The 26,439-nt window shown below is 41.2% G+C and overlaps 1 protein-coding gene and 2 long non-coding RNA genes across 3 annotated transcripts in view; 1 reads left to right on the top strand and 2 right to left on the bottom strand.

Moving 5' to 3' along the window:
* FAM19A1 (family with sequence similarity 19 member A1, C-C motif chemokine like) overlaps window positions 1-26,439 on the bottom strand; it is a 221,761-nt gene that overhangs the window by 138,092 nt on the left and 57,230 nt on the right. The gene's annotated exons all lie outside the window — the stretch shown is intronic.
* Window positions 1,267-6,214, top strand: LOC108507302. Its single transcript, XR_001878071.1, has 3 exons — window positions 1,267-1,580; window positions 1,681-1,880; window positions 6,145-6,214. It is a non-coding gene; the product is annotated as an uncharacterized LOC108507302 (long non-coding RNA).
* On the bottom strand, window positions 14,257-15,792 carry LOC108507301. The gene is made up of 3 exons (XR_001878070.1): window positions 15,130-15,792; window positions 14,503-14,561; window positions 14,257-14,414 (listed from the first exon to the last, which is right to left on the bottom strand). It is a non-coding gene; the product is annotated as an uncharacterized LOC108507301 (long non-coding RNA).

Below are 26,439 nucleotides of genomic sequence, written 5' to 3'. Positions count from 1 at the left end.
TCAATGCAGCCTTCCCCATTCCTTCCCTGTGCAAATTACAGTTACAGGAGGCAGCAGAAACAGCAGGTACCTTTTATAATCAAAGATCTCAATAGTTACAGTACATTGTGGAAAAGCCATTTCCTCAGTTCAGCAAGGACTAAGTGGCAACAAGGGAGAGGATGAAGCAGGGACAATGGCAATTAAAGGCAAAAAGGATATAAAAATATTCCCAAATGCCTCAAAAGTAGCAGAAAGAGAAGACCATTTCAGTCTTAGCTAGCATTAGCCTCTTTACATGGAAACCAAGTCTAGACATAAATGGCAGTACCCAGTATTTCTTTGTTATTCACAGTATACAGGGGGGAGGGAAGGGGTTCACACACCACTCAGCAGATAACAATTACCCCATATACACATAGGCACATGCACATTTATCTCAGACACACACAAACAAGCCTGCTGGCACATATAATATACTCCACAAACCCAATTTGTTCTCACTTCATTATTTTCAAATACATAGGGAGAGTTCTGGGAATGCAGGATGTTGCTATGCCAAATTCTGCAGAATGCAAGTTCTTTTGGTACTAACAGGAGTCTTTATACCATTTTCACTCTAATTTTCTGCTATAGCACTGCCAAACACCATTTAGCTTTGCTCAGAAAGTTGAATCTTTTGTAGGCAAAGCCCCAGAAACACTTCTTCTTTTTTTTTCTTTACTCCTGTGAGCAGCCACATAAATCCCAGATGTTCTCAATTCTGCATGAAGTAAATATTGAAATTGTGCTAGGAGATATTCACATAGAGCTGACAGAGATGTGAGCCTGAGATCCAAAGTGATAGAACTTGAAACAGTTCTATCAGCAATTGCCCACTCTGACAGTGCTGCACATCCACTGTCTGCAATCAGTACAGAGGGCCATAGATCTTCCTAATCACCCTTCTCTCCAGTGACAAATATGAGCAAGTTAAAGCTAAGGTCAAATGAAAGTACTAAACACCTTCCATACATCAGGAAAGTTACCCTCACTCCAAATATGAAGCTCGGTATCTGGCAAGCTTGAGTGATGCAAAGCACTTTGGGTAGGAAGTCTGTCAAAATAACAGCATCAAATAACCTGATGCAAAACTCCTTGGGGTTTGTTGGAAGCTGGAGAAGATGGTTCTCTGCACTGAAGCACAATCTGTGAGCACACAGATCAGCACGTCAGACCCAGCTATGACGCAAGAGGGCATTTGTTGTCTTTGCCATATATAATTGTTCTTTGAAAAGGAAACAGAGGTGGAGCCCCCTGGGCTGTGGGAAAGCTTTCATACAAGTGGCACCAGTGAGTGGCCTCGATGGAGGCCAAGCTGGAGGGACTAAGTTCAGCAGAGAGGATCACCCATGGATGGACCATCACAGGCTTTGCTGTCTGCAAAGGCAGCATAAAGGGCAATGTCCTGTTTTGGGGTGGCTGCCAGGGCTTGGAGGCTTTCAGGACAGAGACACCTGTAGATGTTCCCCAGCTTCATCTGCTCATCCCCCACTCCTGACTCACCCAGGTGCCAAGAGACATCCCTAACTCACGAGGAGAACTGTGAAAGGCAATTGTAGGTCAGGCCTCAGTCCTTTGGTTGTGTTTCACAGTGGAGCACAAGGGAGTTAAACACTCACCCACTGATTACCTGGAGTTAGGTGACTAACTTTCTTCTAGAAAAAACCCAAGGTTTGAGCAACCATCCTCAGGAAAAGAAGAAAGACAGGAAAAAAAACAAATCGCCTAAAAAGCCCCCAACTTAATTCCCTGTCTGAGCACCTCAACCAGATGACAAAATGGCTTTAACTTGGAGCAAATGGGCTGAATGTAGAAAGTACAACTTTTACCACATACAGCAACCACCAACAGGCACAGAGGTATCTGAACCAAAGTTCAAACCCGAACTTTGTGCTAGGCAGTGTGAGTAGTCAGTAATTATTTATAGCTACAGGCCAGTGCCTTCTGAGCATACGAGAAGCACTAAGCAAGTTACCTTTCACCATGAAAGAGGCTCTGGGAATATTTCAGGAGGTTATGGGAAGAATATCTGTTGAGGGGTCAGGGCTCAGGGCAGGAGGCTGCCCGCTACAGTATGAATTATATTATCTTACTCTGCAGCCCCAGAATGTTCTATTTCATCTGTCACAGAGACTGTCAGTTGGTTCTTTAAGTGCAGCCTGCATCTAAGTGCATGTAAGTTATTATACAAAGGAGAAATGGCTTTTCCTTTCCCCAAATGGAAACCCTAAACTCACTGATTCCACAACACAGACTGTAAATCCTCACAAACACAAGGCAACTTGGTCCAAAAGCAAGGGAAGAGCAGGCCCAAACCCATCAGAGCACTACAAGGACTAGAGGCACGTTCTTGCTCAGAGCAGCTCCCATGAGGGTCAGGGTCTTTGCTGTGCACTCCACCACTCCTCTCCTCATCCCTTTTGTGCTCCATTGCCTGAACAAGGTCTTTCCAAAGCAGTTTCAGATTTTTATCTCCCCACAACAAGCAGACTAAACTCTTCTTCCTGCCAACCCCACTTTGATATGAAATGACATCATGACTGATGTATTTGTGGCTCTAATTTGTACCAGTAGCCTCCTTTTCCATACAGCTTCCCCCAAAGATGTAAGTGAAGAAATGAAGTTATTCCCCTTCTAATCCTATTCCCCTATTTCCCTGAAGGAAAGAAAGAACCCCAAAGTCTAAAAATTTCCAAATCTGCTAAATCAGCAAACACAAATCTTCCCACGGGACTGTGCATTTAACAGCATCAACTAAGAGGAACTCCACCTGCTCTGAGTGCCCCCTCACCTAAAATGTGGAGTATTCACTGGGATATTCTTGACTGCACAGAAAATTGGTTTGCTTCCCCACTGTGTGAGGTTCAGCACGGGAATTTGGTATCTCTCTGTTTGAAGGCTGTACCCCAGCATGGTGCTCAGCTACCCCAGCCTGCCAGCAGGTCACTTGCCATGGTCCAAGTGGCTGTGCAGCACTGGCACATCTCATACATGGCCACCTGTGGAATTGCCCCTCTCCCACACATGCACAAAGATGCAGCTCTGCAGAGGAGATCAGATCAAAATTATTTTAGCCAAGAGTTATATTTCCATTATATTTCCAGCCTAGGTCTGTTTCTAAATGCTTTCTAGGAAAGTGCTGGTTAATGTTTGTGTGGTGTTCTGCCACTGAGGATAAACTGGCTGTAACAGGCTGTTGGGACTGCCAGGAAAGCCGGGATCCAATCCTCAATGTCACACTGACAGGCACTGTGGACACGTTCCACAGTGCTCCGAGTGCTGACAGACCCACCTGAGAGCACGAATGTGAGGGGTCAGAAAGCAGCTCTGCCCTGGGCTGTCCCAGTGCCACGTGCCCTGCTCCCCTGGCTGTGAGCAGGGCTCTCCCCACGTCTCCTGGGCAGCCCCATCAGCACTGTGAGGCACAGACAGCCTGGAGGAAGCCACATTCCCACACGCAGGCTCAGGTTTTGTCAATGAATTATCCCTTTCCCCAGATGCAAAGGAGGCCAGAGGTACCCTGTTGTGTTACAGGGTAATATAAATGTTGTTTTTGGACTTTGGTGCTTTAGTGTTCGTTTTCCAATTACATAAGGCTCAATTGTTCATACGAGAATTCCTTGTTGACTAATTGGCAAAAACATATACACAGCTAAGTAGCACACTGTGTCCTACTTTGATGAAATGTGCTGCCATTCCATCCTAATTAGAAATACTCATTTGCTCTTTTAATTGCATACCTTTGCATATTTACAGCAATTAATAAATTGCAAAAGTGGAACATACTAAGTCGGCCTAATATTTGCATTTCTGCTGGTTAAGTCTGTTAAGGCATCACTTCCACATTAGGCTTTAATTATGTGAGGAATGCAAAACACCTGATGCCACACTGGAACCCAGAGTGATTTTCCTTGGATTCCTCTACCTGGTCACCGACCAAAGCAGTGTTTTCCCCATAAAAACTGGCTAAAGATCGACTTCATGAGGAATTAATGCTGTAATTACATGCATTTTTCTAACTGGGTATTATGCCCTTGAAATACTGATACAATCTTAATTACAGAAGTATGAACAATACCATTATTGTGAACTGCTTTCTATTGTATGCCAATTATGTAAGTAATAAACCACTTTCAGTAAAAAAATAATGCCTTTTAGCAGTGCCCAAGTCTTTTCTCTATTTTTAGCAAGTTTGGGAGCTGCTTATTTTTACTGCCTGAAAATATCCTGCTACAATAAATATTCTAACAGTAAGAGGGATAAACAGTTTATTTCTGAAACTTGCTTATAAAACATGCTGGATTTTTAGCTGTTTCTGGTCTGAACTTCTCTTTCGGTTTCATTGAGACTATACCAGTTTACATCACCTGGAATCTGGCTCACCTTATAATTTAACCACATCTGATCATGTTTGGTCTGGAAATTTAAAAGTGTCTTTTCTCCCTTAAGATATTATTTATCATCAAGTGGAGGTAATTAATGGCTTTTTTGTTTGTTCAGTGTACACTCACACATATGTAGATGTAAAACATACATTCTGTTTTAAACTGAGATTTCTGTAGCAAAGCAGAGAGGAGCAGGGAGGTTTTACAGTCAACAAGCTCAGCAAAAGAAATAGTGAAATTTTTTTATATCTTCATACATACTCACTGCTTTCCAAAATCTCACTAAATCCACTCATGACACTCTCGCAAGATTGCAAACTCGAAATTGCTCACAGTCCTCGCTTCAGAAAACAAAAGGCAGCTGACATCCCTGCCTGAAACCTCTGGCTTTACACCTAACCCTGGATTAGGGTTTTATCTGGTGGCATTTGACGTGGCTGCGCCGGTGCCAGCAGAGCTCGACTGCTGAGCTGGAAGCCCTTTCCTTGCTACAGCCTTTGCTCTCTCTGGACACAGAAAGAATAGTCCTTAGTACAATAGGTCCAGCTCACAGGATTTTGGGATGCTGTTCACAGCCTTGGCAAAATAAAGAGCATGGCAGGAGAAGAGGGCAAATATAATTCAGTGTCACTGTAACAGTTTCACAGGGACTCTCCCAGCCTGCAGATAACAGAAGCTCCGTGGTGGGGGAAGAGGGGACACGGTCAAAGGGTGGCCTAAACTTTTATGTTTTCGAGCTGTTTTGTACTGGAATGCTGCTGCTGAGGGGAGGATACCCCATCTCTGGAAGTGTTCAAGGCCAGGTTGGGGGTGACTTTGAGCAGCCTGGTCTAGTGGAATGTGTTCCTGCCTGTGGCAGGGGGATGGAACGAAATGATCTTTGAGGTGTATTTGAAACCAAACCATCCTAGGATTCTATGATTCTCTATCCTCTCTTCCCCTGGCTGAACACAATGACAGGGAGCAATGGGATACATAGGAGACAGGTGTCAATGGTGATAAATTGCTGCCCAGTGCTATCAGCACATCTCCTTCATGATTGCCTCCCCAGGTGCCTCAGCACAGTAGGTGTGAGCACCTGCAAGTGGCACCAAACAATAACAGACATGTTACTGACTGTTTGGTCAGTGGCTTCAAAGGTTGTATTTAAGTCCATTTTCTATTTATTTTGTGGTGGAAAGCCAAGTCTGAGCTTCCTATCTTAAACCAAAATCACTGTCATTCTCTGAAAGGTATTTCTCGCCCACTTCTCTACATCTCACAGAGCTATAAACATTTTAGCCACAGTAACTTCTTCAGTATTTTGGCAGAGAGCAGGGTTTGATTAGCAAACTCTTCAGCCATTCTATTTTGTAGATAGCATTCACAATATCAGGCCTAAGTGGGGCAGAAGCAAATCTTGCATCATTCCCTCCATCCAGAGAGTGTCAACCCCAATTCTGTCTTTTCAGATGCCCTTATGGCACATATTTAAGTATGCAGTTATATTTGCATGCATTCATTCATCTAATACTAAGTCTGACATTTGTAAAAAAAACATACAGTTGGTGAAGCAGAGAGTTGTCTTATTCTTCATAAGTAGAAATTCGAGATTTTAATGTCACAAGATAAAAATAACTGTTGGGGTGTTTGGGGTTTTTTTCCCTGTAGGAAGAATTTGGAAAAATGGGGATTTATAATTTAAAACTAAGCAAGCAAATTGTGTTTGCACTGCAACTTTCTTCTTTACCATTTTCAGAATAAATGGGGAGGAGAAGGCTACATGAAGATGAAAGAGAAATTTACCCCAATAGTGAGCTTTCAAAAAGCTGAAGAGTACAAAGAAAACCTGATCAGAAAGTTATTACCAGAAACTGGAATGACTGTGTGTGTCTGGGGAGGGGGAGAAATGCAATATCACAAGCAAAGAAAATTCAAGTACAATAGAAAATGGTGCTGGATGTCCACTGGGAGATGGAATGATTTCCTCTGAGCTCATGGGAAATTACTGTATGGATATTTGAGTGGGTCATATCTTGTGTTGAAACCACACAGACATTTACTGTGTTACATTCAGATATGGGCAGAGTTTAGTTTGTAAATAAACATCAGCAAACTAAATGACAGACTTGATGCTAGAGATGTGATCTTAAACCAGAGACAAACCCCACCCACACAGCTATTCAGGTATCTGCATTTTTTTGGATGTGAGATAGTATAGAAATGTAAGGCCCATTAAAGAGCAAAATTTAATTTAAATTTGTGCCCTACAGGAAAACACATATTAAGCATTTGATTTTCTTGCTGTCTCATAAATTGCTAAATGTTTAAAAAAAATAGCATTTTTAGTCTCCAGCAGCAAACACAAAATGGATCCATGCTGTCAGCCCTCAGCAATTTTTAGTGAGCCCATTGAGATCAGAAGTGCAGAGCCAGAATGACAGGGTCAGGAATGGTGTTAGAGGCTACTGAGGGACAGCCTAACACAAGCCTCAAAGTTTTATGGTGTTCACAAGAAATGCAGGGGAGCCTGCACTCTCTGCCACACACAGGCAGTAGGCAAATGGCTCCTCAGACAATCTATACCTTCACAATTGTAGAGGTGATGCGGGTGATAGAGGGAAAGCATGCAGGATAAAGGAAATTTATTCATTTAAATAAGTTTTCCCCCTTGTCGTTTAATTTTCCTTTGAAAGTTTTCTGATCTTCTGCAAAGCTCACAGAGGTGACATCAGAGAAACCTTATGAGAGTGTCTGTAGGAAGGTGCTCTGCATAGCAGAGGTGTGCAAATGACAGTGGTACATCTCTCCTGCAGTTGGGGCATCTCTCCTTTCACGGGAGATGTAAGAGCTCAGTCATGATGAAGATAGTTAAGAAAATATCAGTTAGAAAATTCCCCTCTTTAGGTTGCTGCAATAACACCACAATTGTGGTCATGACTGTGCAAATTTGGTGCAAATAGCTCTTTCATAATGTGTGATTTCTTATTGATAAAGCATTCCTAGCCACACTGGAAAATCCTCTTACACTTCGAACAACAAGGCTACGATTGACTGTCTGCTCAGAAATGAGTTATAATGGGATTTGGCACCTCTGAGCTGGGAGGACACGGGGAGGCCAGAAATTGTTTGTGTTTCTGGAGGGGTTATCCAACTTCACAAGTGTTCAGCAGCGTGTTTCAATCAACAGCAGGAAAGTACAGCTATCTCCACTTTGAAGAAGTTTAATCTATGGCTACAATCCAAAAAGACCAAGTGTCCTCTGAATTCAAAGGCAGCCAATCTTCATAGACTTGAGAAGAGATTATCTAGAGATTATGTTGGTAATTAACTGAGGAAATGGAAAGTTGGTCTAAACCCTGTGGATCTGCCTCAAAGTGACATTGCTCTTTTCTTTCCATAACGGATGTACATTGGAGGCTGTGGACACACTTTCCAGAGGAGCACGGTGCAACATGGGAAAAGCAACCAGGGGAGCCTGAATTCAGGTGTCTTGGCTACCTACTTTTGCCCTGTACTGGACAGCTGGGTGGTTGACAATAGATAATTTCTATTGAAAATTAAAATTAAAATTAGCAACTACACAGCAATACCCAACAATCATCCTAACAACGTTAATGTGTGTTTCTCATTAATGGCATTTGTTCTAACTGGTCTTCATTACACCACTTGTTTACTGCAGTTACTCCTAATTAGACAGAGACTATGAGCACCAGCTTTTGTACCCTGTCACATTCCAGATGAGCTGAAGGACCCCTTGACTGCAACCCTGTTCAATAGATAGACTTCATTTTCTATTACTCTAGAGACTTTCTCAAGACAAACCTTTCATTCTTGTAATATCATTTTTTTATCTCTTCTTTACATGACAGTGCTTCACAGTTTTCCTAAATCTTCAATTACTTAATAACTACTTTTTTTTCTCATCTGATAACAGCGGGGAGTGGAACAAAAGAGTGATGCATATTTACAGACATACAACAGCCTTGCTATTTAGCATTTAGATGGTGCCACAGCAAAGAGGGAGGATGTACCAGGGAGGTGGGCAGTGAGCAGTGACAGTTGGCTGGACAGAATGCCCCCTCTCATTTCTTTCGCTGTGGACCCTGCCAAAAACATTATGCTGCTTCAGGCAGACAGAGGAAACGTGCCTGCTTTCCACTGGTCTGCTCCGATCACCGCATCCCACTCTACAGACATTTCTCAGGCTTCAAGTCATTGCTGTTTTGCAGAGCGAAGAACAGCTTGAGACAGCTACACCAGGGCAACAGAACCCCACGCAGGTGGCAAATCCCCCTTTGCAGGCTGAGTGTGTAAAATAGATGTGAACACTGACATCCCACAATTCACCTTCACATAACCCCAAACACATACCAAATCCCCCACCAAGAGCTTAGCCTCTTAACCCAGGATATTCACAGATGTCTGAGAAGTTTGGGAATCAGTGCTCCATTTAAATGATCCTTTCACTCCTTCCCACATGAATTATTGTTATTTGCATTAACAAATGTACTCTATGCCAAATTTCCCCCGGGCCTCTTTTCAAATTAGCCATCTGCAGCCGTGTGAAGCTTTGCATGTACACAAAGTATATGAAAGGATATCCAGAGCACTCTTCAATCACACGGGTACTTATCCATCTCTTAACATATTCCTGACACGCATTTTCCACATCAGGTAAAAGCAGTGTGGATATGAACTGTGGAGCAACATCCAAGCAAACCCCACACACGGTCCAACATTCCCAGATTTCCTTGTCCAGTCATCAGTTTCAAGGAGGTATTAGCTATACAAAAAGAGACAGCTCTTAATTTGAAGCACCCTTCACTCCTCAACAAAAAAAGGTGGTGTTTTTCCATTATTTGCTCCTTGACAACAAAACACTGAAGGTCTTTCCTGCCTACTGCAGAGTGTTAATTTTTAATGGGAGAAGCTACACGCTGTTTGATTTCTTTAGTGCACGAAGCAGCCAACCAATCGTGCATCACCTATAACTCCAGAACAGCAGTTTCAGCAAGGAGCCTTTACAGCTCAGAGCATCCTTGAGGGCTAAAGATGTCAAGCGGTTTAAATGCCAGTGAAATCAAGAAGGCACACCAGGCCCAGACGTGTTACGGGGAAAGGACAGGAAAATGGAGACCTCTACTGAGACCAAAACAATTTTCTCTGCACTAAGAAATAAGGGCCCACTGAAGACATCTGTAAAGCACTTGCATGGTGAATGGGGAGAGGACTAGGCAGCACTAATGACAAAGGATATAGCAAATTTTATGATGAGAAATGAGTGAAAAATAGGCTGGAGGACACGTGAGAGAGTCAGTCTCTCCCTCTGCCCTAGGACAGAATTGACTGTACCTAAGGCATTACTGACACACGCCTTGCTCAGTCTGTCCAGTATGAGGTCTGATGATGGAGATCCTACAATGACCCTAAAGGAATTTGTTTCAAGTCTTAACCATCAGAAAGTTTTTTTCAAGTAATTCTCCAGAGCACACAATCTCAGTGCAACTGTGCCCATTGCCAACCTTTTAAAAGTGCCAGGCTTTCATGTAACACAGGACTTCACATCCAGTTCACACAGCTTTTAGGACAGTCTGTTCTTGGGCATCCTCCCTATCTGTAAAGACCCTTCCTTCATGGGACACTGGTCCTGCTAAGAAAGAGAATGTGGATCCAGCTCCTGCAAGAAGTACAGTGCAGAGGTATCTGCATCTAAGCAGCTGTCTCTGAAACTGGACAACAACCCTCAAAATGTACCAGATCACATTCAAAATACCAAGATTTCAGTGGATAATCCAAGCTATATTACTGAAAAAGCTTTTCTTTTTACAGTAATTTTTAGCAGTTTTTTCAACCTTCCAATGTGCTGTACAGCAGGATTGAAAGTTAATATCCATTTAAGCCATTGCCAGAACAGGAATATTTCTGCTCTTGTGTCTTTAAAAATGTCTCGTGGAATGAAACGATGGATGCCAAGTTTCAAGGCTGAGTGAATTTTTATAGCAAAATTATAAATCCCTGAAAGTTGAGGATAAAATGGAGAGTGTTTAATAAACCTTAACTGAAACACTGCTATCAGATGCTCCTTTAATAATTCTGATAGAAACGTATCTTCCCTCAGATTACCCCATCTGTGAATGCAGCATTCTGCACTGGCATCATACTGCTGGTGGTCAGTGTTTAAAGGCAGAATATTTGGATTACACCAGAGTGTGTAAGACTGAACAATAGCACAGAAGCCCTTCCAGGCAGTAGTACGATGTAACACAAGCAGAACTGGTGAATTTTCCCAAACCCACTTCCACACCACTGTGGCTGCTGTGAACTTAGCACTGCCTTGGGAGACAAATCTTTTCCTGCCATAACTGCGTGTTGGATGCTGCAGACAAGAATGACTGGACTGGGCTCCCTCAGCCTTGGTGTACTGGCACTGTCCTGAGGAGCACTGCTGATGGTGTATCCCTGTGGTGGTTTGGGCTAGGCCTTCCTTGGTGACCAGTTTGTAGCCAAGGAAGGGTCCAGATTTACCCAGTATTCCCTACGATTTTTACATAAACCAGATTATAAAAAGAGAGGAGGAGAGGCCTTCGCTCTCTTTCCTTCCGGCGGCTTGGAGGTGCAGGTTCCCTGCTGTTGAGTCTGCCGTGTTGGGGAGCGAGGCCTGGTTAGGCCTTGTCGACCTTGGGAGACAGAGGTTGCTGGCGATCGTTCCGGAGCGACTCTCCGTTGTCCCAGGGGAGTAGTGAGCTATTTTTCTTTGCTAACTTTTTAGTTGTTAGATATTGGGTCTTGGGATATCTATATATTTTATTTTAGTTTTGTTCCCTTTCCCTTCCCCCTTTCCTTTCCCTTGTGAAATTGTATATAAGTGTAAATATATTTATATATCTCACTTTGGTTGTCTCTCTCTCGTTTCGGGGTTTTCTTAGTTTTTTTCTCCCTCTTCTCCCTGAGGTTGCGGGGGGGGGACGACTTCTGGTGGTAAGGTTTGGAGACTTGGCAGGGAGTCAGCTTCAAACCATATCAATCCCCTACAAGCATCTCTCTCTAGTCCCACCTCAGGGTCTAATCAAGTTAATGTTCCAGTGAGAAAAGAGGGTACTAACATTGGTATTAAATAGGTAAGTTCTGAGTAGCACCCTGGGAGGAGAAGTGGAGTTTATCCTTGTCATGTGCAGTTTAATCTCTTTTAAATGACACTTCTGCCTAGAGGAAATGGTTAGTGCTAATCCAAAATCATAAAAGATGTGTTTTGCAATTTTCCATGCTGACTTCAGGAGCATTTATGGTTGGATTAAGTCCACTTTCTCCCTAGAATTTACAGCGATGTAAGTTTATTTTGTAACGACACCATCACACTGGTGCACTCGTGTGCATTCCTGCACTTCAAGGGTAATAAAATGTCTCTTGATCATCAAAAGTATTGAAAAAGGACAGCAACAGGTACAAGTAAAGAGCCTTTACCCCAGCGAGGTCTTATAGAAGCCATAATTTGGTAGCTAAACAATGGCAGCAATACATTTGCTCTCAAACTTGGTTCTTTGCTGCTGCTCTACCTACAGTTGTTTCAAACACTGGTCATTCTTCCAGGCGCCTGGAGATGCCAACAGATGCCACTCAACAGCTGTTGAGAGGTATTAGTTTTCTACCCTTATAATGCACTAAGAAATCTTCCCTGCAGAAGGATGTATCTTTCTGGGTTTTGGCACTCCTGCTCATTTTTCTACACAAAGTCAGATTATACTTTTTTCACTGTTTTGGTTTAGCTGAGCACGTATAAGTACATTATTTTAAAACATTTACTCACACTAGTTTTTCTGTATTGCCTCTCTGCTCAAGCCATCTTCAGATCAGTCCTTCCCAATTCTACAGAGAGGACATGCTTATTTGAGAAAGAAAAACCTACCTTTTTTTTGGTCTGTCCCCTTTTCTAGCTTCAGGCCATGAGCAAAAGAAAGCACATACTGATAGCAATGTAATATGTAAGACAGAACAACTCCAGCCAAGACTCCTTAATGGAAATGGCAACTGCTATTGATTTCCTAAACACAGAGGTTGTGCCCTTCACCTCTATGACAAATCAGTTAGTAAAGACTTGGGACTCAAGGGAAACTCCTCGCTACGTAAACATGAACTTGTGGTTTATATTAACACAATATATTCTGCAACTTCCATGGTGAAATCCAGGAAAATACAGGAGGAGTCTGCAGGTGACAATCAAAGATGTTCATAGCAAAAAAAAACAATAATCACTAATATAAGTGGAATTGTATTCAACAGGCAAAAGAATGAGCAGGCACACAAGAATACAGAAAAACTGTGGTTGGCCTTTGAATTACCAATAAATTTATAACAATAATGAAAAAAAGAAATATAAAACCATACAGATTTCTTCTCGGTTGCATACAATACATACAGTGATAAATAAAAATAACTGTTATTTATCATCTGATAACTGTAAATTGTACTTGATGCAATTAAAATTAGTGTGAGAACTCAGTTTGACAAGGATAAACATTTTATTATTAATGGCTTTCATGATAGAAGAGACAAATAATATTTTTCCATACAGTAAAATAAGGTTAAGGAGCTCCTCACTACTTGGTAATTCAGTTTATATTTTGAATACAAGGAATATCCCATTTAGGAGCAGAGCAACTTGCCCCTGAAGCACAGTTCCTTCATAAACAATGTTTTTACAGACATTACCAAGGACAAGGAATACACACATCTTAGGAGATGTCTGTGGCCCCTCCTCTCACTGCTAACAGTAAAAGCAGCATAAACAGAACCATTCACTGGCCTGGCTGTACCAGCAGAAAGAACAGACAGGCAGCTTAGATGAATAACACTGAGAATAGAATAACTTATTTCGTCCTTGAAGCAAAAGCAACTTCCTTATACCCCTTAAGTTAATAACGCTTTATTTTGTCCCCAGCTGTTAAGTTTATAGAAATTAAAAGTCATGACTATTTGTCTTTTGCCAGCATGAATTTAAAAGTGCCTTTAAAAAATCTCATTATCATTGTGGTTTTTTTTTTAAAGCAGATTCAATACAAAGCAGATTACATCCTGCCTGCACTAGTAAAGTGCACATAAATTTTTCACAAACCAATTTATCTTAAAAATTTTTCTTTCCTCATTTTGATTCTGGACACAGTGCAAGCAGAAAGGCACTTCAAGTATTTTTCAGATAACAAAATTCTAGTGATGGTGCATTGGTGTTTTTGAGGTCTTTCTGTTTTATAACATTATTTCCAGACCATCAGAAGACACCTTTTATGAAGTGGAATGATCTTATATGAAACAGTTATATTACCATGATATTTTAGTCTAATGCTCAACCTGAATTTGAAGATTAGAACTAAGGGATTCATTCACAGGTAACAGAAGAAGAGGGTAAAAATAATTTCCTTGGTTAAGGAAAGTTGAAAATATCTAACAAATAACCTGCAAGGGGGTTGCATGGATACACTGCACAATATTTTGGCAAAACAACCATCCTACAACAACCATCTGCAGGACCACTACTGGTTCCCCACACCTGTACCAGCAATAATCAACACTCTGGTTACTCAGTCAACAGTCAGATGATTTCAGAGGTGCAAGCCATTCTTTTTAAGACACTAGGAGAGGAGCATGACCATAATTCTCACCAAAAGTCTTTAAGAGTGCTGGGAAGAGACACAAGATTTCCAGCTCCGTGGGAAAGTGTTTCTCTGGAGGACAGCCCTTCCTCTACAGAGACTTGACTCATCAGTGCTTGGGGACAGTCAGGAGATACTGATTGAACAAACACTTCCAGGGAAAAACTGCACTATACTTGGAGCCAGCAGAGATATTTATAGTCAGGTTTGTTTGAATGGCCGTAATAGCTGAGGTATGGCTTTTATTCTCTAGATGGCTCCTAAAAAAAAAAAAAGAAGGCAAAGACACTGGTGGAGCAGGAAAACTTCCACTGTCACTTTTCATGCAGCACTTGTCTCTCCCTGGCACTGATGACAGCCTTTTCACAAGTACCCTAGGCACCTTACAGAGAGAACAAGACATGAGTATGTCATGACATGAGTGCAAAAAACGGAATAAAAGTTACCTTATGCAAGTCTGAGTCACTTACTGTTAAGACATAGCAAAATCCTGAATCTCTCCTGTTCTTTCATTTGCTTTCACTCCTGCCTAAGGAAGGGGTTTGATCACACTTTCATTTTAGCTAATAAAGTGTTCACAAGTAATATATTTACAAGAAACAGTATCACTGTCTCATTTGAGGGGGACAGGACTGACTGTCTAGGAACAGTCAGCGAGCAACAGCCAGTAAAGGAGAAAGAAAATTAATTTCTTGGGGTTTTGGGTGAATTCTAAACGTGTCATCTTATTCCTGCATGTTTGCTAGTCATGGAGTAGAAGTGGTCAGAAACAAGAATATGTCACTGTCTTTTTCAAAAATCTCAGAAAAAGGCTGAGTCAAGAAACGACCCTAATCAGAAAGCAACGTGCAGAGGAACAAGTTCTTCACCCACAGCAGTACTGCTACACTACTACAACCCTGACACTTCTGCTTGTTCCTCAGTAGTCACTCTATACTAGGAAAGAGAATTTGGAAAGCTGGCAGTAACAGAATCACCCATGACACCTTCAGAACAAAGCTGTTGACCAGATTGTTCCTATTTGGCCAAGGTGCTTAGTTGGCCAGAAAGCAGAGGAATAAAAAAGAGGGGGAGAAAAAGTGACTTAAAAAACTCACTATAAAGAAACATAATTCCCTGTTCTTCTCAGTAAGTGTTTCCAGGGGAAAAAAAAAAAAAGCTACGAGCTCCATCTAAGCATAGTTGAAATTCCTGCCTTGGGGAAAAAAATCTTGCACGTTGTTCCCTTCCCTCCAGCAGACAGGCGGTGATGGCGACGGTGCAGTCCTTCAGGAGAGCCTTCAGGGATACACCAGAGAAAACTTCCAATTCTCTTTTCCACATTAATTTGCATTAAACTGACATTTTTCACGACGGGCATTTTCAGTTTTGTGAGAAAATATACTTTTCTTTGGAAAGTCCATTGCCAGAATATTCCTGCCACCTCAGCTATTTCAGATTCCTCCTTTATCTTTGGTAGTGCTGCCTTCTGAAATGCAGGCACGGGAAGACACTTATGACATCTCTGCAGGCACACTCTTTACTATGATCACATTCCTATGCGTCATAGCACATTCTTTACAAAACAACCAGTTGAAAAGAGTGGATATGATTTTCAGCTTCAGGATATTAAACCTTTCTTTACCGCTGAAGGGATGAGACACTGATTTAGAAGGAATGAAAGGCAGAGAGAACTGCAATTGTTCAGCCTGGAAAAGAGGAGGCTTCGGTGTGACCTAATTGTGGCCTTCCAGTACCTGAAGGGATCCTACCAGGAGGAGAGAGAGGGATTATTTACAAGAGCATGTAATGACAGGACAAGAGGGAATGACTTCAAACTGACAGAGAGTAGATTTAGATTAGATATACGGGAGAAATTCCTTACTGTGAGGGTGGTGAGGCACTGGAACAGTTTGCCCAGAGAAGTTGTGGTTGTCCCATCCCTGGGAATGTTCAAGGCCAGGTTAGACGGGTCTAGTGGAAGGTGCCCTTGCCTGTGGCAGGGGGCTGGAATGAGATGATCTTTATGGTCCCTTCCATCCCAAACTATTCTATGATTCTACGAACCAAAAGACAAAGCAGTTCCTCATACCTTCCTCTCAGACTGGATGCAACCAGCCCTGTGAAGCAACATTTAGTCAAGCATTGACTCTTCTGCATCACCGCTCCTAAACCAGGAGTGAACATCCCACGAGAGCACCAGGAGGCCACCTGACTCAGAGGCTCCTCTCTGAATCACAGTCACCTACTCCCCGTGGGAGGGAAGGGGTAGTGATTTACTGCTGGCCTGTAACAGGACTAAATTATTGCCTCCCCTCATGCAGGTGCTGGCTCAGCTATTTTGACCCAGCGAGTGGGAGGGCTGAGCCAAGGTGTTACCCAGCCCTTGGAGCTATCCACCTTCTCCTGGAATGCTCGCTGGGAGAGGAGGCTTAACCAAGCTGCAGAATGGAGGGGGGGTTATATACCCTCTTCCTACTTTCTCCAGACAGATGAAGCCACAAACCAATTAAACTACAAACTATTCCACGCTTATTTTCAGATTAAAACTGTGTTTAATACATAGCCATTGTGTGCTTTGTGCTGTGAGTTCTGCTCCGAGAACCTTTCAGGAAATCATCAATGGAGACCAAGAAGTTGAAAGCTGGCAAAAGGCATTTTTTGTAGCATCCTGAATTTGCCAGTATTGTTTAAAAAGAAGAAAAAAAATCTTATATTTTAGTACCCCTTGGACTTCTATAGATGCCAAAAATAATCGTAGTTCTGTCCTTGTTCAAGACAAACCCAGTTTAGGATAATTGTCCTTGATATGTATCACAGGAAACCAAACACTGAATTACTTGTATTGTGTATTGAGCAATTCCATGATCTGGATAAGCCTACATCAGTGAAGTGTTTGAGTGGAGTTCAGCAATAAAAGACATCAGCTATAAGAGTGGATGTTCGATGTAGCAAGAACCAGTTATACAAACATGCATTAAGGTTATAAACTAAAGTTCATTAATTCAGTGTGCTTAGAAATCAACAGCAAAAACAAATGACAATGCTATGTAGCAATAACAACAATGAGCATAAACAGAAGTGGTTTAAATTGTAGCAAATTCCAGAAACAGACACATTTTCTGAGCCAAGAAAACTCAATTTCCACTTGGCACAAAAGAATCAATTAGATGTGGCACTTACTGGTCAGCTGAGAGTTGCATACACCTCTCCTCTCTTCTAACACTTCAAACTGTGTACAAATCAATGATCAAAATAAATGCAACCATACAACTTGGTGAGTTTGTCATAAAACCATTCATTTCTCAAGTTTGTTTCTCTGTGTGGAATTTTCTTACAAAGATAGCTGCTGTCATAACTAGTGTCCATTCCCTAGCAGAGAGAAAAGGAGCAGAAAATCAATCAGTTTGCAAACTCAAAACTAATTGAGCCATTCCCCAACACTGCATGACTTGCAGGAAGACAAGGAACTGTTTAATGACTGAGATGTTTTACCTCTGATCTAGGTACCTATGTGGCTTGGAAAGCACCTCATTTAAAAGAAAATTCAAATGAAGAGTATAGGCTGAGACGAGGGCTAAATCTTGCTTCCTCACACAGTGAAGTGGTAAGATTTCAGTAGCGCAAAGAACTTCTCCAAAGGCCAGTGAAAGCCAAACTTTGGAGCAGATTTTATCTGAGTCTAAGGAAGAAAATAATCCTAACTGGAGCTGGCTTAAATGTAAGGCCTGGTAGATAAAACAACTTGTGAGACCTGGGAAACTCATTTTCCTTAGAAATCCTGTTATTACACAGAAAGAAGACTTTAAAATGCCTCAACCAATACATTAATTTAATGGAATTATGCTTCATCTATTCTACACTTCATTGGAAAGAACAACTTAAACAAAGTGATTGCAAAAAGTAGCCTACTCTTAACATTTTCTTGTATTTCAGTTGTTCTTTAATACTTCATTTCAACAGTCAGTAGAAGAAAATCATAAAACAGCCAAGCTGCCATATTAACTCAGTTTTCTGACCAGTATTCCCCTCGTGAACAAGGCCATCCCCAATCTGATGTACAGCAAATTTCTGTCCACCTTTCCTCATCGCCCAGTCCTCTCCCCTAAAATGGCAGTTCATTTTTCTTTTTATACTTCCTGCTTCAGTTGTTCACAATGTTCTCAATGGGCATAACAAAGAAAGAGAAGAAAAATGCAATTAGCTTCTTCTTCTGTTTTTTAGACTCCAGCATAAGAAGAACACGAGTACTTTGATTGTTCCTGTGCAAATATTCCTGCCATTGGACACGTCAACACTTGCAAATGTGTCAGGACAGACATAATCAAATTATTCTTTCCTGTGGTTTGTTTTTGTTTGGGGTTGGTTTGTTTGTTTGTTTTGAAGTTATTTACAACATGAATCTTTAATTCCTTCTAATTGAAGGCATCTGTCCTGATATCTGCCTCTTCTATCTGAGGAGCCTGTGTCCTCTTATGCAAGTCCTGCTATTCAGGTTCCAATTCATCTTGCTTGACATTTTCCTAGTTGGAAACTGTGTCTGTAAAGAACCTCCAGAAATGGAGGTGTGATGCTTGGTAGAACTCAATATCCTAGATAGGCTGAAGAATATTTAGCTTGCTCTTACAATAACCATCAGTGTGCTGTTAAATGGTGCCAAGCCACAAAGTACCTCATCTGAGCGATGGGATTAGTCCATTTTGTGACAAATATTGCAATTGCAAAAGCATCTATCACAAAATCTCATTATAAGGCCAGGAAACATTTTCTAGCATAATGTCATCGTACTCATTCAGATCACAGAAACTTCTGAAATACAGAACTAACACCCTTCCCCCCAACCTGCAACAGAAATTTTACACATCCTTAAAAATGTCAAGATGTATGGAAAGGACTCACCCTATTTTTTTCCCAGGACCTATATTACAGGGCAGAGGAACTACTTTTTGTCAGGCAGGAAGAGTATTCTAATGGCTAGAGCTGGGAAAACTTTCCTGACAAAAAATATTTCACTGAAAACGGAACATACAAGTTAATGTTGTTTCCAGGAAAGATCCTTAATCAACCAACAGGTTCTTGAGTGAAAAGAGATTTTTTTCTCAAGAAATACAATACTTTTGATTCAGGCATGGGAACTACAACATTTGTAACCTGTCTACAAGCAAGTCTACATCTTTCTGAGACTCAATAACTTGATTTTGTTTGGCTATTATGCTATTTAACTTTAGTGGCTTCTTTTATCTGTGTAACAGTGTGATGAACTGGGAACAACCCTTTGAGGCAGGGTAGAGGGGAAAAGGAAAACAAAACAATCTTCAAGGAGAAAGTAAGGACGGGAAGAAGGTCCCTGAGTGTGGTACTTTGTCAGACACAAGGGGTAGCAGACAGAGCTGGAACAGGCAGAGACTGACACTGAGAGGAGATCAGAGCATGTCTCCTGTCCTGATGGAAAGGTTTATGTTTCCTTAAGCAGCCTGCAGGTAACGGGCTCATTACTCTTCCCCTTGTGCTCCCACATGGACAGGAGCCTTAGAGCAACATTCCCAGGGATGCAGATAGTAACTGAACCTCTCTCTATTGCTTCCTTTTCCATCTTTATCCCGTGCAGCAAAGTTCTGACAATTCCTTACGGAGCCAGAGTTTACCCCAGGCCTGCTGAAGGCACAAAACTACATTTTTTACCCCATAACAGCAGGCCAAATGAGAAATGCTGGAAGAAGGGAAAATGAAATCTGGGATATGACCTGTGTGATCCGATTCTCAGTGTTCTCTGTACCTTCTTTAAAATGCACTGAACCAAGGACTGGTTACATGGTTAATAAATCTACTTGTTTTTTGCTTTAATCCAAATGAAAGGAATATCCAGGAGCGGAAGAGGAGGAACAGGCTGTGCATATTAAACCCATATTTGTGCAAAATAAAATGCCTGCTTTAAAAGTGTGTTCCTGAACCTGAAGATAACATCTCCAAGAGATTGGACTGGGAGATGAAAGGTAAAGGCACTGCATTCAGGCAGAGCTGAACATCCATCACCACTCAAGCATGGAAATACAGAGTAAGGGCTTCAGCAGCTCACATCCTTGGAATCAGTTATCTAATGATTCATCTTTCCCACAATAACTGTTGCAAAAATCAATCCTACAGCTTTCCTCCAGTCTTGGGCTTTGCATGGAAAAGCAATTGTTTAAATTAATTATTTAGCAAGTACTTTCAGGAAGTTTAAAATACAGCAGCTAGCTATGCTGTCTGTTTATTTCACAATCATTTAATTTTTTTTTAATATCGCATCTCAGATACACAGATATGTGATTAAAAACAAACAGTTGTAAGAAATGTCAATATAAATAGTAGACAATGAAATACAGCGTTTCAGTTCATTAATATCTGTGTCTTAGGTGACTGCAGGTGCACCCTAATGAATTACATGACTAGTAAAATACAATTAAATGCAGCTGCATGTGTTTACAAAACTGCAAAACCAAATTACAGGTATCAGTAGCGCCCATAATTCATCCATAATTGACAATTTTCATATTACTGGAATAAGGAATCAAGTCATGCAGATGATTACTGCATTTGCCTTTGAGCACTAGAGACCTAGGTTCATTTGCTATGCAGCACCACAAATGAAACAAATTACATACTTGCAGGTTAAGACAGACCTGAAAGCAAAAGCCTCCCTGAATGACAGCCAAAAGCCCAAATCATTCAGGTTCTATTTAGCTGTCAATAAAAGTTCATGAATGGCTGACAGCTGACATAACTTAAACATATTGTTAATAAAGTATTCTTCTTTACAGAAGAACCATCATGTCTCAGCTGCAGAACTGGGTTCTGACCCCAGCTATCCAGTAGGTGGATTTTCAGGCTTCAAGGACATGACAAGGACATAACAGAGCAGAATTTGTGTCAAAGATTTGGCTTTCTCCTGGTTTTACATGTGGCATAGTGATCACCTCCTTTCTTTTTTGGCAGGACCTTTTCTATTGCAGCAACTCCTGTCTAAATTTAAATTTAATTTCACCCACATTAGGGCCTCTGACTGGACAAGCTCCTGAGAAGCCTGTGCTACCTGCCTTGCTGTGAGCAGGGGCTTAGACTAGAAGATGCCCAGATCCTGAAGTAAAACCAATCACAGTTTCTTCTCTTTTTTAATAAAGCATATTCGTTGTAGACAATATTTTTAATGTGTAAAAAAGAAAAAAATAGTTAAAAAAATTAAATTCTGCAGTCTTTACTGCTGGTCCCATTTTGATTTAAAATGGATAACAGCCAGTTAACATTTTTAAAAGCAATAAATATTTTTTGGGGAATCAGAAAGGGAAAATAATTCATTACAAATGTTTCTCACTAGCCCACTGGGTGATCTTACCAACCTCTCCTTATTACTCCTACCCTGTAGTTTTGTCTTGGGACTTTTGGAAGAAGGAAGAGAACTTGAGTGGAGATTTTGCCCAGAGGCAATGTGTCAACTGGAGATGCCATACGTGTAGTAACCACTGCAATCAATCCAGCTATTCTGGGTGCATTACTCTAAGTCATTGTAAAACAAGAATCCAAACACTCAGAGGGATGAAAGAATGGAGGAAGGATAAGGGAAAAAATAAACAGGAGACAAGTTGCCTCATGTGAGCTGTATCTGCTATATCTTCCAACCAGGGACTTAACTGATAGACTCTTTATCCTTCAGGAAATACTTGACTTCACAAAAAAGAGCTGTTCGTTTTATGACTCTTTCAATATTTATCTTACCAACTGGAAAATCTTAGGTGGCTGCACTGTGTGCAGGAAGAGTACTCAGAAACACTGTGCTATGATTTCCCTCCGCAAAATTATTGTGGAGGAGATGCAGCAAGTCTAGATTTCCAAAGACAAAGATAAAAAAACAATTTCCTCAGATCATCTGTTGGAAATTCTCTTTGCTGTCTTTAAAATATAAGCTATCAGTAGGATTTTATTTTAAAAAGAACGGAAGGACAATTTTGCAAATTTATACTGACAAGTAGGTGTTTGTTATCACTTAGACTTTGTAAAATGCCATAGTTTTATTTCTGGTTGTTTTATGGATTCTATTACTGAAAGAAGTCATGGCCACTTCTCTACATGACCAAATGGATGATCTCTTCTGTTTTGTAGGTGGGGAACTTGAGATCATGAAATGCCAACTCCCATAAAGGTGCTCAGCTCCTTTAGCTCTGTTGTTACTTGTTAGAATTTGACATGAGGAATGAGTGAATGACACTGTAGGCTGAGGAGCCTGTAATTCTCATTTCAAGATGCTTGGAGAGCTTTCATACCGATGAACTCTATTGTGCTCACTTGGTATCTGAGTATGCCCCACTGATTCTGAGTGTAAAGCAAGGTTATTGCAATATTATTAGCAGCAAAAACTGTTTCTCAGTCTAAACCCACGTTTCTTTTATGCTTATGGAGATGTGAATATCTTTCCAATCTAATACATCTCCAAACACCTTCAACAGTCACAGATGTGAAGACTGAAGGTTTCCACTCTTGGCTCAACAAATCTTTCTGCAGTGGTTTTGCCCAAACACCTATTTGTACCACGTCTCACTGCACAGAAATGAAGTGTGACACTACATGCCATCAACACTCCTTTATTTTCTACTCATGGCTGGAAAACTGACCCTGGTGTAGCCAGTTTGCCCTGTGTGATGCAGTGGTTTCAGTCCCAGCAGCTCTTAAAGGGTTTTTATGGTCACTTGCTAACAACAGTGTTCGCCAAAACTTGTCATCCTCTGGGAATCACAGACTGGTTTGGGTTGAAGTGACCTTAAAGATGTCTTGTTCCAACCCCTCTGCCATCGGCAGGAGCACCTTCCACTAGACCAGGCTGCTCCAAGCCCCATCCAACCTGGCCTGGGAAATCCCAGAACACCAATTAAGAACATTTCAAAGATTAATAGATGAAAAAAATTACAACTGGGCAGGAAAAAGCCCACCATGACCCCAAATGTCACCATCTTTAGGACAATGAAATGTCCTAAAGACAATTTGAGGTGACATTGTCCTTTCTGCAGAGTCGTTCCCCTACAGGAGATATGGGCCATGTGAGGGCCAGGTCTGTACCACTTACACACAGGCTTCCACTGAGGATGGATTTAGTGTTCCCCTTGACACCCACAGACCAGTTTGGTTTGCCAGTGACCCACAGTGAGCAAGAAGAGTCCAGGCCTATCCCCAGTGGGGACCCAGAGGAAGGAGCTTGGTGTAGAAGTCGCCCCAGAAGATCCACACCAGCATTTCAAGACTCGGTGAGGACATGATTGAAAGCTATTGTGAGCCTCTATCCACACAATCCTCCCACTCCTCTGCCCCCTGAAGAAAGACAGAAGAGTAATACATCCCAGCCTTAGCAGGAGCTACTTATATCCTGTAGTAGGAGGCTTTACCAGCTTCGCTTAGTTTCTAAGTGATATAACACAAATCTGTCACCACAGATGGTCTCGCTGATAGCATCTGTGGCTGAAGTGCCGAGAAAGGAAGCCATACTTCTTACCACTGTGTATAAAAAGAAAACTCTCCTGCAGTAATATTTCACTGCTGACAGCAGAGTATCTTCGTTAAAAAAAGAAACACTCATGTATCCTAATATTCTGCTTTTCTAAACAATAAAATCAATCTCTGTGTTAGCAGCCTGTCTAGTCGATATTTCCCCTATAAAGCTAACTTGCATTCCATTTCTGTGTCCAGGATAATCTTTAATGAGAGGATAATCGACACATTACAGAGTCCTGATTTTCTGTATGTTACAAAAATTCCTATGTCTTCATTAACCAAAAAGGAGGCAGCTTGCAGGATTATTTTTCAACTCTGACTTCACAGCACACTCTAATCCCTTCACCATTATTTTGTAAAGATTTATGTTGCTCACACAGATACATGTAGAATTCACTTCATGGATTTCTCTTCCATATCTTCCAACAATCACAGCCATCTAATTTAATCAACATGCACAATTACATATCCTGCCTGCTAATACATTTCTCTGAGATTTATTTTAAGTACCAATATAACAGTATACTTTCCTCAGCATGCTCAAATGGACATTTTTAGGAAGGAAAGAAGTTTCTGAAGTTATCAAAACATTGCATTTCCACTTTCAATGTAATGTGGATTGCCTCTTCACCAATTAACTTTATCTAAGCCACAGAAGTGCCTGGGCATTGCTCTTGGTCAGTAAAAGCTTTTCTGGAAGTACAAACGTCTCAGTGTAGAAGTCCATTATCTCACATCCCTTCTAAGATATAAGCAAAGGCTCTTTCCCTCAGAAAAGGCTGCACAAGCATAAATTCAGCATGACCTGAAGCTCCAACCCAGCAAGTTAAATTTCTTTACATTTATATCTCAAAAGCATGAGTCTGCAAGATAAATGTCATGATTCCTTTTGCATTCTAATAGACACTTGAAAATTAGGGTCAGTTTTAAATGCTTAATATATGACAGAATTTCACTTATATACTACCTAAATCTGGGCATAGAATACAAATATATATATATAAATATGTAGACAGCAGACTTTACAGTTACATTGTAATGGAGCTTAAACAAACATACCTTGAGAAAAACATTAAGCTGTAGTCTACTCATATACCTTCCAGAAATGGAATTTGACAGCAGCATGTGTTAGGTTTACCACATTTAGCAGGAATTTTTAAGTTTAGAGGATATTAACACACATATGAAGCCCTACTCTACCTTTTTTTGTCTCTTTTTAAACACTCAAAATTGTCAGCTGGACTCCCGATAAACGAGTTTTTCCCATCCAGTCTGGTGCCCTGGTGCCATTAATTCGTAATAAGAGCTGGGATGCTGTAGTCTGAGGGGGGACATAATACCTGGTTCACTAGATGGTAATTGTGACAAGATGACCTGGCAGGGTACAAAAATGGCTTTAGCCACCTACGTTATGATATCTCTTGCTAGTCAAACAACTGACAGAAACACATGTGCCATATTATGACTTGATGACCTTTAAAGGTCCCTTCCAACACAAACTATTCTGTGATTGTAGGATATTACCTTAATACCACCTTTCCAGGAGATGTATGTTTCAAATATGAACAGCTTTAAGAGGAAAGAAAGGAAAATTCACTCACAGGAAGCTATGGAACAGGTGGTGTATGTTATTATCTGAGAGCAAGGTAGGGATGACAACCTTTCCTCTTCTGGCCTCCAGCCATGGAAATTACACCCTGTTCCCCTTCTCCCTTGTGCCCTGGCTCTTGATGTGACACACGAATCCTTTCTTCAACATTTGGATAGCCACACCCCAGGGGCAGCTGAAATCAGGAAGATAAAATTCCTGTAATACACTGAGTGACCAGATCTAGTTTGGATAGGAAAGGCTTTTTAACTAGAAGAAGTTATGTCAGAAAAGTTGCTGCAAGGTCTCTAATGATATTCTTTGATAAGCAAAAGGGCTGAGACGAGTGCTAAAGTTACAAAGTCAAAAAAGCCTTAGAAAGCACTACCCAAGTTGTTGTCAGCTCTAACCCCATGACATTAATCTTGTGCACAACTTGTCCATAACTCCCTGTCCCCTGCACAAATCAGTGTGTAGTTCAGCCAGCAGTGCAGACTGTGCAATACTTATCCTTCCCTTCAGCATTCAGTTGAGTCTCCCCTGCTTCACTCTTTGCTCAAAATCCAAATCCAGCAATAAATGAAACAATAAACTTGCTGAATTCCCCACCAAAGAACACTTTATTCAGTATCCTACTTACACAGGCAAAGAGATAGGTATCCTGAGGAAAATATAAGCACTGAGGAGCCCTGCCTCGGGGAGAGCAGTGAGCTCAGGAGACTCATGGAGAAGATGTCACTTTGTCTAAAATCTGCATGGGACAGGCAAACAGGATAAATGCATGTTTTAAGACTTAGCTGTAATAAAAACCAGCAGCATCAATCATTTTATTGCTGCTGCAGGAAGGTTTCTCCCTTTGCCATGTGGGGAAACTGATTCTGGCTGAAATGCATTGCACTGGGAATTCTGCACCGTCAGCAACAGCTTTCCATGGACCACAAGGATCCCACCAGCAAGGATCCCACCTGCTGTTCCACCTTTCCCTGGTGGTCCACAGGACACCAGTATGCATTTCACATTGGCCCGTGGAACCACATTAAGCCATAAAACACAGAGGTTAGGTTTGCTTTCTGTTAGTTATTATTAAAACTTTAGCAATAAGGCTAATGCTGCAGAGAACCCTCTGTAACTTTGGGGGTTTTTTTGACCAAAAGACTGGTACAACCAGTGAAGAATCGTACCAAATCACACCCATTTCTACCCATTAATTTTATATATGAAATCACTAATCAGAGAGTACTTGGAGAATTTAGATACTTCTCAATTAAAAGGTCCAAATTTCTGTGATATGTATAAACTATTGTTTATTTTTTAGCCTCCCTGT

This window comes from Lepidothrix coronata, unplaced genomic scaffold, assembly GCF_001604755.1.
Source record: "Lepidothrix coronata isolate B3197 unplaced genomic scaffold, Lepidothrix_coronata-1.0 Scaffold249, whole genome shotgun sequence".
Lineage (NCBI taxonomy): Eukaryota > Metazoa > Chordata > Aves > Passeriformes > Pipridae > Lepidothrix > Lepidothrix coronata.
The sequence above is the reverse complement of the archived record's forward strand: the minus strand, read 5'-3'. Positions and strand labels throughout refer to the sequence as shown.